This window comes from Ochlerotatus camptorhynchus, unplaced genomic scaffold, assembly GCF_037179485.1.
Source record: "Ochlerotatus camptorhynchus isolate MF236.1 unplaced genomic scaffold, CSIRO-AGI_Acam_v1.1 ptg000422l, whole genome shotgun sequence".
Lineage (NCBI taxonomy): Eukaryota > Metazoa > Arthropoda > Insecta > Diptera > Culicidae > Ochlerotatus > Ochlerotatus camptorhynchus.
Window position 1 is genome coordinate 189527 of NW_027040908.1, and position 18006 is coordinate 207532.

The 18006-nt window shown below is 38.3% G+C and overlaps 1 protein-coding gene across 2 annotated transcripts in view; it reads left to right on the top strand.

The window, feature by feature from the left end:
* Positions 1-18006, top strand: part of Ubr1 (Ubr1 ubiquitin ligase) — a 156138-nt gene that overhangs the window by 70861 nt on the left and 67271 nt on the right. The window lies entirely within an intron of this gene.

Genomic DNA, 18006 nt, shown 5'->3' on the forward strand with positions numbered 1-18006 from the left:
TGAGATAGAAAAACTATTTTTACATGTAAATTTTCTCCAACATCTAAGGAAAAAACTGATTTTCTTGGATTTTTGATATTTTTTTCCAATGTTTTTAGCGAAAAAAAAACGTGCCGAAAATATTTTTTTTTATTTTCGGGACGGTAATCTTCCCCTTAAGTCCAGACCTATTTCAATTTTTTTTTAGGTAATATGCATGTTCCAAAACCAAAAATAAAAATTTATTTATTTTATTAAATTTTTTCGTAGCTGAAGATAAATCCACTGTGAATCTTCGGTTAAAAGTGTGAATGAAAATAACGAGAAAAATTAAATGGTTGTATTTTAAAATTCATTATTTTCTTTAAAATATCCTTAGAAGATTTTTTCAAATTCTTTGAGCCGTCCGGGTATTTTAAGGAAACAAAAAAATTCCTGAGGATTCCCGGTTTTCCAGATTTTTGAAGTTAGTAAACACCGTGACTAATACCGTGGGTTTGGTTATAAACTTTCTATTGAATCTTTCGCTTTAAAGGTTCATATCGTACATAACTGTTTATGAGATAATAATTGAATAAGTATAAAACATCAAACATTTATTTGACGCGCTTTCTCTTAAGTCACTGTTTAGTCACTATTTTTACAACCATAAGTCACTATTTGGTCACTTATTTATTCAACGTGGTCACTAAAATCACTATTTCTGACAGCAGTGATCGCTACCAGCCCTGATTGCTATAACTGGTGATGCCCATTCACATGCTCGTATTGGAGTTATTACTCCCTGGTTTTCTAACATGTCCAAATGCTCTATGAACTTGTATTTTATCTTGTAAGGAACCTGATAAGCTTTCTTAAAAATGGGTTGGTTCGCTTTGAATACCAAATCTGTTTCGAAGCCTACAATGGGTTCGGAAAAATCTTTAGTAAAAACATTACGATATTTTTGTTTTATTATACCAACTGTATCATCCAGATTTTTGTGAGCGTTCACATTTTTAACCGTTTCTGGGAATGGAAAAATTACTTTTCCAATCTGGATAAAACTTTCCCAACCAATCTATGATTTGTCCTAATATTGTTAATCTTGTCCCATTCACTACTGCCAGCTTTTTGCTGCATTCGGAGATAGAAATGGAACGGAATTGCTTTTTGTATAAAATTTCACTGATTACTGCCACTGCTGATCCAGTATCAATTTCCATTAGCAAGCTTTGATTTTCTACGCGAGCATTCACTAAACATGGATCAGTTACACTATTTACACATTCTATTTTCATACAGCTGATGTTTGATTCGTCACTGGAATCCTGTAAGCGTATTCTGTTAAAATGGAATCTTCCGTAATTATTTTTGGCTCTTCCACGAACTTATCCGAATTTCTGTTTAACAAACGGCAATGTTTACGAATGTGACCTTTACGTTTCCAATAATTACACACCGCATTGAAATGATTATTCTATCATCATTACTATCAATTAGCAGCGTAAATAATCCAAGCCCCAACGATTGTATACCAACCGTCTGACTCTCTTCAACAGCAACAGCAACAGCAAGCGGCAGGATACCAAAACCAGAGACGTTGATAGAGACGCGCAATGAAAATTTTTGTCGAAACCGCAGCACGGTTTTTGAGGGATCTTTTGACAATGTCACTGGCAACCATGTTTCTTCGAGTGGCTTCAAATGACTTTCATACAGTGCCGCAATGCTGTTGAGAAAATTTCAACGTTCGACCGGAACTGAATAAAAATGAAGTGCGCGGCAACATTTTACACAAATAAAGCGAAGGCGAGAGATGACAGTCGCTTCATGACGGTATAATTTTTGTCATATTTTACTGTTTTGCTTGCAGCGCAATCATTTTTATTACCACAAAACTAAATAAAACGTGCCAATTCGATTTTTTTATCACTATTTAATGTTGTATTTGATTGAACCAACAATAAATAAATAAATCAAGCGTAACAATTCAAATCGTCGTATCTGATTTTGTAAACAATCACTTCAATCGACGATTTCTTCTTCTTCTTCTTTTCCTTTATTTAAAGTCGGTCTCTGTTCCGCAATCTAGTGCCAATCACCGACGGACATCGATTGCCATCCATTGACGGCAATCGAATGTGCAGGAAGGCAGCTTCCACACCTGCATAGGATATCGCACCCATTCAACACACATGGGTCGGGACCAACGGCTCTACTTCCCTTCCAAAGGAAGACGTGACCAGAGATTTTTATGCCTCAGAAAAATCCCACCGACCTCGGCTGGGATTGAACCCAGACCCATTGGGGTGTTAGAAAGCAGTCACGCTTACCACTACACCACCTGCGCCGGCAATCGACGATTTGAGGCAACTGCTAGCTCACTCACAGAACAACAACAGCTAGTAGGGAAAAGATGGTGTTTGTTTGCATGGGTGAGTTAGCAGTTAAGACACATCGTTTATTGAAGTGATTATTTACAAAAGCAGACACGTCGATTTGAATAGTTACGCTTGAAATAACAGATATCAAATATTTCGTGAACATTATTAAACACCTTTATCATCATTGAGAACAATACTCTTTTCTGGTGCATTGAGTAATGTTTATTTACTTTGCTCGTTTGGTTCAGCGTTTGACGGTTCGTTTGGTTCTTCTTGCTTCAGTCTATGCGTGTCTCTATTTAACGTCTCTGACCAAAACCACAACAACAAGCAGCAGATTTTATATTTGTGCGTATCGTTGACCGTACCAGTCGATTCATGCACATGCACATGCCAACTTCTCACTTTTTACTTTTAGCTTCGCTATCCTTCTCACTATGATCTTCAAGACGTGTCTCACTGCTCTTCGTTCTCTCCGATGAAATGTTTAACTGAGACATAATGTCTCGTACTTGTCACAATCTTACAGCAGCTTGTTTCTCACCGTAGTTCTCGTTCTCTTGGAGCCCACTCCGTCAGGGTTTTTTTCTTTCGTTGTGTTCTTAACTTTAGTGAGTGCCCCACCAAGAACGCCAAATGCAATGAGAAAACTGCCTACTGTAAGATACGTGTAAAACAAAATGGAGTTAGTACTTCGCCAATAAAAATCAATAAAATAATAAATTTTCACAATTATAAATAAGCAACAACACAATCTGTTGGCTGATTTGCTATACAGCACAGATCTTTCTTCGCTCAACAGTTGTTTTTGGCCAGAAACAACTGTCTGCGGCACAAGTTTTTTTTTTAATATTACCTACTTCAAAGAAAACTCTACATATAAATTTACCTATAGCTTACTATCAGTTTAAGCAAATTCTGCTTTTCCAAAGCGAACTAAAGTAATCGGTTTTTCTCGTCGCCAAATTGTAAAGAAAGGATTTAAGAGTGAACTATAGATTCACGTACTTTGTCTTTTAATTCTATGTCACGTATTGAAATAATTAACACAGTATAAACTTTGCCTCCGTCTCAGAGTACGACTTAGATTCGAAACCTCTTCTTTATTTTATTTCGATGATGGAAGGTACAATGTGGTGAGTATACTCTACACTGAACTGAATCTCGTAATTGATTTCAACTGATTCGAAAGTAAAAAGTTATTATGTTATAAAACACTACAGTAGTATACTGCCCATAATCGCATATCAGTCCCATATGGATAGGAAATCAAGCAAAGATGGGACTGATATGCGATTATGGGTAGTATAGGCCTTTTGAAGTTACTTTCACTTTATTTTCATGTAACAACTAAGTGAAAATTATTCAAAGCAAAAAGATCTTTGCCCAATCCACAGGAAAGCAACATAGATTTTATGATTCTTTTCAAGTGAATTTTATTATATTTTCACTTGAATTTTAGTAAACTTCTTCGTAGTTTAGTTTGCACATTGTTTTTAGGTGTCAAATATTTCCAGTAGAATTTGCAAATCCAGCAGTAACTCGTCCGAGAACTCGTCAGCAATGCACACGCCATGTTAGATTTTGTTTGTGTCATCACTAAAAAGCCTGAATTTATAAAGAGACGACATGCCAAAATTGGAACCTGTCAAAGTCATAGGAAAAGATATTCCAATCAAACAGAAGACCTGTCAAATGGATAAGATGTCGCCTCTTTACCCAATTCAGTCTCTTTAGTCATCACCACTTAGAAATTTTCACACTATAAATTCATGTAGAATCTAAGTGAATTTATGTTACATGAATATCACTTGAAATTTATCTTTATTTCATCTAAGTTTCATAGCTTATCACATTGCATTTAATATGATTTGCAATGAATGTTATTGAAGTCATGTACATGTCCGATTATTTTCAATATCTGAAGGTTATGTGTTTTTCTAGTGAAATTTACGAGACAGATTTTCTGAGCGTAAGCGTGTTGAAAGTTTGTTTCCTGTCAGTTGCCAGTGCGATATGTTAAGAGGGATGGCAGATATAACCTGCCTTTGCTTTTATTTGTTTGGTTCACATTTAAGCTACACACAAAATCACGGCCTCCCTGTTCGGTAATTTTTTACTGGGTTTTTGAACAGCTGAAAAAGTCAGTAAACTTAAAAAAAATTGTAAAAAATTGTATAAAAGTGATTTTTTATTGAAATTTATACAGACTGTGTTCTTATTACATTTATTTGATGATAAAAATAAAATATGTTAAAATTGTTCGTTGCATTACGTGTGACCGTTATTTTCAGTTTACTGACTTTTTCATCTGTTTGAAAACCCAGTAAAAAATTACTGACCCCAGTAAAATAATCTCTGTGTGTAATAGTACATTCAGACTATAGCTGCTATCCAGGCTTGCTGAAACTCCTCAAACTCACTGGAGGTTTTAAAACGCTCTTGTCCTGCGAGTTTAGCAAGCCCTCACCTCGAGTGAGTGGCGGCAGGAATATGGAAGAAGTAAACAAAAACTCCTCGAGAGAGAGGGAGAGTGAACTTTAGCGAGAAGATGATTTGACGTGAGGTGCGCTTTTCGAGGCTCCGGATGACTTTTTTGTTCGACGCAAGAAGCTCAGAGTTCATCCAGAGTGAGAGTATAGCGTGTGATAGAAAACATGATCATGAATGGCAGCAAACCTCACTCTCATTTTATCCCCCTTCGCTCACAAGCTCTAAAGCTCAGTGGAATGATTTCACAGAACAGATAGGTAACTCAGAGCAAACGGTTTCATCTGAAACTGAGTTCATGCTTATCAAATAATTTTTGCTATTCCTTTCTATTTTCATTTCGCAGTGCACATGATGAATTTAAATCTTGTATAAATTGGTATTTAGAACATACAAAAATTAAATTTTCTTTTTTTTTCAATGCTTGGCCAAAACAATCATTATTGGCGTAATTCTAGCGGTTTTGTTTGAATACGTGTATAGAGTATTACATTGCTTTGCATAAAATCACTATTAGTATCACAATTTGTTTGAACCAATAATAAATATTTGATGGGATGTTTGTGAAATGTCTCGTTTTTAAATATGGTGATTGCAAATGTGTATGTGCAACAACTATGTATGTACAACTATGCTACTTGCTGTTCTGACTCTGTATGATAATAATAAGATTCGATGCCTCCGCCATTTAATGGAATAGTGGGCACATTTTTTTCTGAAAGAAGTGTGTTCAGTCCATTGTAATTTGGAATAAAACCTTCTAGATCGTAAAAAAAATTGCACTATGTGCAAAATAATCTTCTCTGAAAACGATGATTGAAAAGTTACAACTGTTATTGTGTGTGTACTTCTTTCGGAGACAATTCTAAAAGGTTTATTTTGCTTCAACCACAAAGTCAAAAAGTTAAATAACTTTCTTATTTCGCAACCAACATTTATGAAAAATTCACAGCACATTGAAAAAAAAACGCAATATTTGTCCAAGAAGTAAGCAAAGCTCCACGAATAAATAACAACAAAACTAAACCAATTTCCTTACATAAACACTGATTTCAATGTTAAAAGTGTAAAGATTTGTTTTAGAGAGCCGTTGTTCTGTTGCGTTTAATTAGGGTGCGTTCCATTAATTTCGCATGAAACAAATGTTTTATGGGATTATGAAATCAGCTTCCACAAGTCACACAATAATGAAATTGCTGCTCCTTGATTGCTGCGCTACAACAAACAGGGAGTAGCAATTTCATTTTTGTATGTTTTATTAAAACTGACATTTGTGCTTTTAAAATTTCACGCTAAGGCTCCCTTGGATTATCAACTTATGATGATTATTTTTTTTTTGTATTTGTAAGTGAGGTAAGAGGTTCTTTATTTTGTATTTGACACATAAAACCTGCCGTAATACGTGGTTTTATCATATACCGTAAGTGGGGGTGACATTGATCCAAAAATTAAACATGTTTAGTTTTGAAAATATCTGGAATATATAGAAAATGATGATTAAATCATTTTGCTTGCAGTCCTGAGATAAAGCGTATATAACATTATCATGTTGTTATGTTAAAATAGTGTTCAAAAGATAAGTGCCATAAATACCTTAAAAAAGCGTTGTTTAAAATTGTCCATTGGTAATCACATATTTTAACACACTTTTATGTGGATAGACATGGATTAAACGTGATCCTTATTCATGTATACGATTGATCATGATCTTTTCCAAATGTACTCCTAATAGTTACATTGCATTTACTTATTTTGAGATTTATGGTCAACTTTTGTCACCCCGCATAAGGAATTTTAATGGTCTTGTTTTTATAGATTTTTAGTGTAATGAAATTTTGATTTAAATCAACCATCTCTTCAACGGTCGTAAATATATTATTGATGAATATATTCGCATGCCTAAAACTAATTTCCTCGCTAAAATGTAAATTTTACAAGGAACGGAGCTTAAAATTGTGTGTTTTTGGCCCAATTTACCCCCCAACTTACGGTACTGTCTTCTTTTTCGCGCGTTTATCGAGGAACACCAGCGCGACTGTTGGAAGTTTAATAATTTGCGGGTCACGACTGCGTGTATTATTTGTAATTTACGTCATGTTAAATAGCCCAAAATATTAACTATTAAAAAAATCTAAAATTTGACTTTTGTGTGCAATATATAATTTCAAATACTTTTTGATGAATTTCTACTGTTGTTTATTCCTTAAATTTAAATAAGCTGTGCATGCATAACATAATTATAATCCGTTGCGTTTGGTTTTTCAATACTATCAATCTTTAGTAAAAAATTAATTTGTCGTACTTTAATAAAACGGTAAAGTTTTCATTTGATTCACATGATCAAAATATTAGGATAGTACTGTATAATTCTTGTTGCCAATTATACTAGTACCAGCAATGCCAGATTGAAAGAAAAATATTAAATCCTAGTACACAACTAGCCTTGGATTAAAAACTGATAAAGCCACTATGTACTGATGAGTATACAAATGTTACATGTAAAAGTAACTTGACAACATTTATTTAATTGTTTTATTGAATTATTCGATCAAAAATTAAAGGCATTAAGCAAAGGAATGCAAAAATTATTATCACACACGCAACGATTCGAAAAGTCTGGGAAAACTGGCAACTGGCCAGTTCCTATGTCGAGTGTGGTGTCCCACTAACTGCTACCAGGAGGACTGAAAGAACAAAAGAGACGGCAAGTTACTATATGCTACATGACAGATAAGCTCGTATTCGCTTTCCCTCTCATACATCGTAAACAATGGGGCCATCCGTCGTGAATGGAACGATTTTTTTTCTACGCCGAAATGCATTATCATTTCGCTTTTTCTGGACGACGATTTTTACGCATAAAAAGTAAAAGAAGGAAGATGTTTTGCTTTTTAACACAAACGCACACGGCTATGAGAAATGCCATTGGAGTAAAGAGAGTTTCCCTGCCATCCCTTCGACATATCCTCTAACAACCCAAGATATTTTCAAATCCTACAGATAGAGCGATCTGCATGTGTATTGAATATAGTTTTGAGAATTCAGGATGAATGAAACATTGGATATTTTTTAATTAGGGGGAATGTCGGCTTCGGAACTTCTTCCCCTTTTACCGCAAGGGGAGTAAATAAAGTCTTAGAGTGTTAATTAGTGATAATAGGTAAATAAGCATTTCCCCTATTTTCTATCGTTAAGCTTTGAATATGTTTTATTCCAAATGTGTTTACGGAATTATGATAATCGTACTGGAATTAGCAGAATAGCATAAATAGTTTTTCTTTGATGTGATCGGCTCACTCCACAATTAGCATTTTACTTACCCTTTGCTTTTGCAAGAAGCATTGATGAAATCTGTGGATGGAAATTGATCTGAGCATACAATAGATAGAAGATAGATTTAGAGGCTTGAAACGTAAAATACTTTGCGTAGAGTTATTCGCTAGCGTTAGATTTTTCGAGCATCTAGGATTGAGATTAAGATGTGTCGCCCCTCGATAATGTCACTATTACTAAAAAAATGCTCATACCAAGAAGCAATGCTTGAAGCGAAATTGCCGATTTTTCTAAAATCTACATACTGGAAAACAGCTTTATCCACTGCAGTTTGTATTGGTTGCGTATGTTTTGGTAATAGAGCTTTGGAGCTAATAAACTATAGAGGCAGCGCTACAGTATCTCTCCTGGATTCTGGCAAAGTTGCCAGTCTTCTTGATATGATGTCTTCGGTATAATTGTACTTGCCACACAATTATGCTAATGTAAAATTATACCGGCATTGAAAGCTCTCAATAAATAACTGTGGAAGTGCATCTAGAACACTAAGCTTAGAGCACGCAATAAGCTTATATGCGACAAGTAATAAGTTTAAATGCGAAGTATAAGAAGAAGAATAAGAATTCAAAACAAGCATATACTCCTAAAAATGAATAAGATGTTCTCATCTTTCCTACAGACACTATACATAAGCACCAACAGAAGTGTACACACCTTTCAATATATGAATCTTGGGTATGTTTGGTATAAATGGTAAAAGGTGGTATAAGTGTAAATAAATTTTGAGTGTAAAAAGCGTTCTCTCCACCGCTAGGTGTCACTACCAATTGAAATTTAAATGCCTCCATTTCTGATTCCCATGTTACCTATCTGTTCTGTGATGATTTGGTAGTAGGTATTCTACTCCTCAGAATAATACTACGCTCGGCTCATTTCAAACTCGCGAGCGAGGCTCCATCAAGCCTGCTGATATCGCGTAATATAGGCTTTCTTGATATCATATTATATTACGTTATCTGAACAGGTCTGAACGTAGAATAATGTCATGACATCAGGGTATGCGTGTAAAATGCATGACAAAGCTAATTCAGTCTGCCATACTTTTTATTTTACTAAACTTATGAATTGATTGCACGCTTAAATAATAATGACACCAATGGTTTTAGTCTCCTTGCTCACGCGAGAGGGTATTACCGTATTACTGTTGCGTCTTTTCAGAAGCACATGGATCATTCCAGCTCAAGTGGGTACACCACCTGTGGTCGATGTCACCGATTTGAGCAAAACTTGTCCAAAACGCTTATTTTGGCATTCTGAACATACGCCTTTTTTGATTTTGCTCTGAAGTGCCTAGATCCTTCTCGGCTACAACCCTGGATTTTCAAGATTAAAAAAAAAATCAACTTTCAGAAGAGATTACTCCACAACCAAATAAGCTATTTTTGATCTCAGAACAACAATTTGAAGGTTTTTTAATGTAGATTCTTATAGTTGTAATCACATTTTATTTTTGCAATAGTAATTAAAGTAAACAGGCTGATTACCGGCAAATATCCAAATTGTCGAAAAAGTGCCCTATTTTCACCATGGGTGGGATTTTCAATTTCTTAATATTTAGAGCTCAAATTTTCACCATACTTTGGAAAACTCTTCTACTTGATGTGTTTCCAAGAGCAAATGATTTCGACAAATAGTTTTTGAGATATGACCAGATGAGTGAGTGATAGTTTGAGCTTTTCTGGTGGAATATCAATGCTATTTATTTTTTTTTATTATTGAGTTCCTTCACGCCGATGGTACAATAATATTTTTATGTTATTTTTCACATGTTCTGCGCAGGATTCTCATTATATGAAATCATAACTAGTGCATTTATTTTTTTCTGTCCATAATTTAATTCTGGTCCTAAAAATTAAAAGCACGTTCCTATGGGATACAGCCAAAACGTTATGCTTTAGAAGTACGATGAAATCAGATAGATTAGCAGGTACATATATAAAATTTCAGTTGTGGATGACAGCTGCTGCTTGAATAATACCCTTATTTAAGTAATCATTTTCTTTTAGATACAATCTCACGAGGAAGTATGCTTTTTTTATTATACGCATTTGAAGCTTATTGCTTATCGCATACTAGCTTATTGCGTGTTCTCAGCTTAGTGTAGAACGTAGATGTACTTCCACAGTTATTAATTGAGAGCTTTCGATGCCAACATCAATGCATGAGTTAACTGTTAACGTACCTTTCATGTATCGTCAGCAAAACCATAGCGCAAAATCAGTTTGGTTCGTCCACTTGTATGCGTGCAAGCCTGAAAATCTATACTAATACTTAGACATAAAGGTAAGTCTGCAACTGTTTCCTGTGCGTAGCGTCAAATGCGTAGAAGAACATGAGAGTTACGTTCATGAATGAAAAGTGTGTTTTCAAAAAAATGAAAAATAAAGGTTTAACCACAGACAAACAGACATAACATATTGAATATTTATCACTGTAAAACATCGTCGCTAAGACATTACACCGCCATCTGTTGAATACACTGCGGTGGGTAGTATGCTGAACAGATGGCGGTAGTGTGTAAACGTCAAACGCAAGGGAATTGACTATGCGCGCCACAGGCCGCCTTACTACCAACTACGATACTTTTAAATTGATCGTTAAATGTTTGCTCGATGAGCAACTTGCAAGTGTTATGTCTGTTTGTCTGTGGTTTAACGTTTATTTTTCTTTCTAACTATAATAAAAAAAGCATTCTTGCTCGTGAGATTGTATGTAACAAAATAATTTAAAGGGTATTATTCAAGTAGCAGCTGTCATCCACAACTAACTATCCACAACTATCCACAAAAAAAATGTCATCCACAACTAAAATCTGATTCCATCATACTTCTAGAGCAAAACGTTATTTTTCACTTTTAGGACCAGAATAAAATTATGGACAGAAGTAAATAAATGAGCTTGTTATGATTTCACATAAAAAATCCTGCCCAGAACATGTGAAAAATAACATAAACATATTATTGTGTCATCGTCGAGAAGAAATTCAAGAAAAAATAAAAAAATTAAATAGCATTGATTTTCCACCAGAAAAGCTCAAAACTACCACTCACTCATCTGGTCATATCTCAAAAAGTATTTGTCCAAATCATTTGCTATTGGAAACACATCAAGTAGAAGAGTTTTCCAAAGGGTGGTAGACCCAAAATATTAAGAAATTGAAAATCCCGCTATGGTGAAAATAGGCCATTTTTTGACAATTTTGATACCTGCCGGTAATCAGTCTGTTTACTGTATTTACACAAACAAAAACAAAATGTGAGTACAGCTATAAGAATCTACGTTTAAAAAACCTTCAAATTGACGTTCTAATATCACGAATAGCTTATTTGGTTGTGGAGTAATCTCTTCTGAAAGATGAATTTTTTTAAATTCTTGAAAATCCAGTAGTTGTAGCCGAGAAGGTTCTAGGCACTTCAGAGCAAAATGAAAAAAGGCGTTTATTCAGAATGCCAAAATAAGCGTTTTGGCCAGGTTTGGTAAAATCGGTGACATCGACCACAACTTTTTTAAATTCTATACCCACTTGAGCTGGAATGACCCAAATGGCAATTAGGGTAGTGAACAATATTGTTAATTTATAATATTTGATTATGCCATGATATACCTTAAAATCATCATTTTAACGAATTAAAAAAATGTGACGCAAAAGTTGGTGCAAAACAAACTGGTAACAATTGAGTTTCTTATACTTTGGGCCCTTGGGAATCTGTAATACTATACAAGTGTTAGGTTTCATTAAACTTAAAAAAAATAATTAATTTTTGTTTTATAAATTAAGAAAATGGTACTTTTTTACAAAACGCAATTGTAACCTCCAAATAACATTTCCCAGAGTTGTCGTCATACAAAAGTTTGTTTTTAACACCCTAAGTTATCATGTGGAGGGTAAGCCCCCTGGTGTCCTGACAAAAATATATTTTGGAACACCCTAATGCAGGTATCTCAAGCGTTCCTTGCTCGGTAGAAACATCTTTTCCTAATTATCGCATATAATAGAATAGAATTACAGAATTAATGCAATGAAATTGAAATTAAATTAGGGAACAAAGAACAACTTGTACAACGGAACAATTATCGGTTTTGCCCACTATCCAACTTTTACCGTGTTTTCATATCTAATGCCTTCACACCTAACTTCACTGTTGCCTCCCTAAAGTTTCATCCAATGTAAAGAGAAAGGAAATAAATTAGTCTTAGTTAAGAAGCTCACGCGCGCGGATGTGTTTTTCTTTATTTCTGCAAACGCTGAGCCTTTCGGTTTTACAGTCCACTTGACTCTTGAAGCTACAATTTTTGGGTCCTTCGAACCGGATGTGTAGTTAATCGGAAGAAATTGAACTGATCGCATTTCCTAGCGTGGAAATCGCGAATTCGTGAAGTGAAAAAAGATTTTGAACGGGAAAAGAACGCCACAGGATCGGCGTATTCGTTTGATTGATTTTCGGAGTGACCGCCATCAACTTCACGATTTGCTGAAAGCAAAATGGCGCCGATCATGCATTCACCCAAGAAAGACAAGGATGATCCGAGGAACTCGGAAAACGAGAGTGAAAGGGAAAACGAAAGTGGAGAGGAAGACGAACCACAGCCTGTTATCCCCGTGAGTGAACAGAAACGTCGTCAGCAGCAAGTAGAGCTGCAAAAAAAGAAGAATGAAGACATGACTGTACTGGTGAAAAAAAAGGATACAGTGGACAGAAAAGTTCGTCGCATCCAGATCGCGTTGCAGCATCCAAACGCGGAAGATATGCATTATCTTCAGCTGCAAATGAAAATGTTGGACAGTGCTTACACTGAGTACAACGACCTACAAAATCGCATATACGACCTAAACCCCAGTGAAGAAGTGCGTTATGGAGAAGAGATGAGATTCATCGAGTTTGAAAAGCTGTATAGTGGACTTTTTGTGCAGATTACGAAACGCATTGATGCTGCAGCAAAAAACATGATGGTGCCGGCAGTAGTGCAACCCGTGAACAACTTGCCCTCCGTTCCTCCGTTGAAGGCTCCATTGCCTACTTTTGACGGCAATTTTGAAAATTGGTTTGCGTTCAAGAATATGTTCGAGAACGTAATGGCTCGTTACCCGACGGAATCAGCGGCGATAAAGTTGTACCATTTGCGAAATTCGTTGGTTGGTGCAGCTGCAGGCGTGATCGACCAGGACATCATAAACAACAATGACTACGATGCTGCCTGGGCGACGTTGCGTGAGCGCTACGAGAACAAGCAGGCCATTGTTGACAAGCATATCGATGCAATGTTCAACTTGCCTGCGATGATGAAGGAGAGCACGACCGGTCTACGAAAACTAATCGACACATGTTCGAAGAACGTCGATGCTCTTAGAAACCTACAGTTACCAGTCAACGGATTGGGCGAGATCATGCTGCTGAATGTGCTGTCCAAGAAATTCGACATTGATACCCAGAAAGCGTGGGCGTTGAACCAGAAGGACAAAGAACTGGCGGATTATAAATCAACGATGGAGTTTCTCAAAGAAAGGTGTAAAGTGTATGAGAAGATCAGCCGTAGTAGCAAGGCTCCATCGGAGGTTGTGAAGATAGTGCGTCCTGTGGGAAAGATGGATTCGAAAGTGCACAGCCTTGTTACTACTAGTGCAAAGTGTTCGTACTGTAATGGTGATCACGAAATATGGAAGTGTGATGCGTTTAAAAAAGTGAGCCTAAGCGAAAGGTACACTTCCCTTCGGAAGAGTGGTTCCTGTTTCAATTGTTTGGAACGGGGCCATATAACAGGAAAGTGCAAATCAGAACATTCATGTAAACGGTGCGGAAAACGACATCATACGTCCCTACATCCAGCTGATTCTGAGTCTGTGGAACCCTCACCGCAGCAGATAAGTGGTGTTCCTAGGCTAGATAGCTCGACGGCGAATGCGGCTAGCACATCTTCGGTGCCAGTCAACAACGGATCAGTTCTTTGCTCAAACGTAGACGCTGATCAAGATACGCTGCTGGCAACAGCACTTGCTTTGATTCGCGGAACGGGAAAGCAAGTTATGCAGTGCAGAGCAGTGCTAGATTCTGCTTCGCATAAGCACTTTATCACGGAAGGATTGGTTTCGAAACTCGGATTGAAACAGAAGCGAGCTAACTACACGATTCTTGGGATTGGTGGTAATCAGATGGCCATTCAGTTCAAGGTACACGCAAGAATCAAATCAAAAGTAAGTGAATATGAGTCACCATTTTTGGAGTTCCTGGTGGTCAAAAAGATTACGGGCGAGCTTCCGATGCAGCGCTTCGAGGTAACCCAGTTGAAGATTCCAGAAAAAATCGAGCTTGCCGATCCCGGATTCAACGTTCCCGGTCAGATAGACGTTCTGATTGGATCTGGTCTTTTCTTCAAGTTGATCAAGCACGGTCAGTTAAACTTGGCTGATAACTTGCCAGCAGTGCAGGAGACATCCCTTGGTTGGATTGTGAGTGGTCTGATTCCAACTAACCAACTGGGCGTTGGTGGTTCGCTATGTACGATGGTAACTGAGGATAATATCGGTAAGTTACTTGAACGTTTTTGGCATTTCGATTCCTATGACGAAACGACGGTTCGAGAGCATTCTTCAGAAGATGCTTGCGTCGCTCATTTTCTCGAGACATACCGACGAGATGACCACGGAAGATTTTTCGTTCGGCTGCCATTCAACGAGGCGAAGGAGCAGTTGGGCGATTCTGAAAGCATGGCCAGGAAAAGATTTTTGGCTGTCGAACGAAGACTGGATAAGGATCCGAACCTGAAAGAGCAATACGTTGCTTTTATGAGCGAATATGAAGAAATGGGTCACATGGTTGAAATTACGCCCTCATCGACCGAAGATTCGACTGAAGCTTTCTACGTTCCCCATCATTGTGTTTTGAAGCCAACTAGTACCACAACTAAACTGCGGGTGGTATTTGATGGTTCAGCGGAATCGTCTTCCGGAGTGTCTATCAACCAAACTCAAATGGTTGGTCCGACAGTACAGAACGATTTGGTCTCCATTCACCTGAAATTTCGAACGTTTCAGTACGCTGTGAGTGCAGATGTCCCGAAAATGTACAGGCAGGTTTGGATGGACGAAGATTTTCTGCGAATTTTTTGGAGAATTAACCGTGATAAACCTCTGAAAGTCTATACGTTGAAGACAGTGACGTATGGGCTTGCATCTTCACCGTTCTTGGCTACGATGGCACTGAGGCAACTTGCTAATGAAGAAGAAGAGCGTTTCCCCCTTGCAGCGGCGGCTGTGAAAAAATCTTTCTACATCGATGATATGCTTGCTGGTGCGAATACGCTCGAGGAAGCTATGGAGCTACTGAGGCAGATTACCAGCATGCTGCACGACGGTGGGTTCGGCATACACAAGGTGTGTTCGAATTCGAAGGAACTGTTGGAAATGGTTCCCGAAGAAAGGCGTGAAAAATTGGTGACGATTGATGATGCGACTGTCAATTGTCTGATGAAAACTCTTGGAATCGTGTGGGACCCAAGTAGTGATTTATTCACTTTCCATATTCCGGAGTCATCAACGTCGGTGCAGCTGACAAAGCGGGTAATTTTGAGCGAGATTTCCAAGATCTTTGACCCGCTGGGTTTCCTTGGACCAGTGCTTACTGCGGCAAAGCTGATTATGAGAGAGCTGTGGCTTCTTGAATTTCATTGGGACGACATCCTACCGCAAGAATTGGTGGTGCTCTGGACGGAATTTCGGATCAATTTGCAGAAGTTGAACGGATTGGAGATTCCACGTTACGTGCTGACGCAAGGTTGTATTGCTGTAGAATTACACGGATTTTCCGACGCATCCGATCTTGCATACGGGGCTTGTCTCTACACACGATCGGTGTTCAATGACGGTAGAGCTGAAATGAAATTGATATGCAGTAAATCGAGAATCTTGCCGAAGAAAAAAGGAACACAAAAAGAAGTTACGACACCGCGAGGAGAATTACAGGCAGCTCTTCTGCTATCTCGTCTCACTGTGAAGTTGATAGATGCCATGGAAATAAACTTTTCATCCGTGGTTTTGTGGAGCGACTCCCAGATAACGCTTTGTTGGATCAAGAAATCTCCAGAAACGCTGAAGATTTTCGTTGGAAACCGGGTGAAGGAAATCCAATTGCTGACGAACGGATATGATTGGCGATACATTCCGTCGAAATCGAACCCGGCAGACCTGATTTCAAGAGGTGTCCAACCGAACCAATTGCAGAGTCAAGAAATTTGGTGGACAGGGCCAGAATTCTTGAAGCAGGTAAAGTTCAAAATCGACACTCCTCCTCCGGTTCCGGAAGAGATTATCCCGGAAGTGCGGGGAATCGTTCTTCTCAACTTGACTATCTGCATCAGACTGAAAATATTTGACAATATCAGTCGATTTTCGATTATGCAACGAGCCATGGCCTACGTTATTCGTTTTACGGATTTCATCAGAAGTGGAAGAAGGCAACTTACCAAAGGGTTGTTGACAGCGGATGAGATGAAACGTGCAGTGCTGCTAATTGTGCGTTTAGTTCAACGGGAAGGTTTCGAAAAGGAAATAAGAGCGTTGACGGAGGAAAAGGACTTCAAGTACCCGTTGAAATGCTTGAACCCTTTCATCGATGAGAAGGATGACATACTTCGAGTGGGAGGACGGATTAGAAACGCTCAGATTCCTTACGGCAGTAAACATCAGTTACTTCTGCCTGCAAACCATCCAGTGACGATTGCCATTGTCCGATATCTCCATAAGAGCAACATGCATATTGGTCAGCGTGCATTGCTTGCTGTTGTGAGGCAACAATATTGGCCTCTTAGAGCCAAGACTGTTATTCGAAACGTGATCCATAAGTGCACACCTTGCTATCGAGCAAACCCGAAGAGAGCGACGCAGTTGATGGGAGATTTGCCAGAATACAGAGTACAAGCAACGTATCCATTCGCCAACGTCGGAGTGGATTTCGCCGGTCCGTTCACACTGAAGGCTGCGGTTTCTGTTAGGAAAGGTGTGATGACCAAAGGGTACGTGTGCGTCTTTGTGTGTATGGCTACGCGGGCTATACATTTGGAAGCAGTTTCAAGTCTTTCAACCGATGCGTTCTTGGCAGCGCTTCAACGCTTTGTGAGCAGAAGGGGTCTACCGTCAAAGATTATCTCAGATAATGGCACCAACTTCGTTGGTGCAAATAACGAACTTGCGAAGCTTGCCAAGCTGTTCGAAACGGAAATGCATCAGAAGAGGCTGAATGAATTTTGCGTTCAGCGAAACATCGATTGGTCTTTTATACCTCCCCGTAGTCCGCACTTCGGAGGGATATGGGAAGCTGGGGTGAAATCCGCCAAATTTCACCTCCGGCCGATTCTGGCCGATCACAAACTTTCATATGAAGAATTGTCAACGACATTGGCGCAAATTGAAGCAACGTTGAACTCGCGCCCATTGATTCCATCATCGGACGACCCAAACGATATGACAGCTATTACTCCGGCACATTTTTTGATCGGCCGGGAGTTTCAGGCTTTGGCAGAACCATCGTACGAAAACGTCAAGGTTGGCAGGTTGTCTAGATGGCAGGTTCTTCAGGACTTGAGGCAAAAGTATTGGCGGACTTGGTCGACAGATTATCTCCAGGAGCTTCAACGGCGTCAACGGGATTTCAAGATCACCAAGTTCAAGATTGGAGCATTAGTGTTGATCGTGGACGATAATCTACCTCCACTTCAGTGGAGTCTTGCGCGTATCACGGAGTTGCATCCGGGCAAGGATGGCCACGTGCGAGTGGTTACAATGAAGACGAAGGATTCGATCATCAAACGAGCGGTGAAGAATGTGTGCTTGTTGCCGCTAGATGAA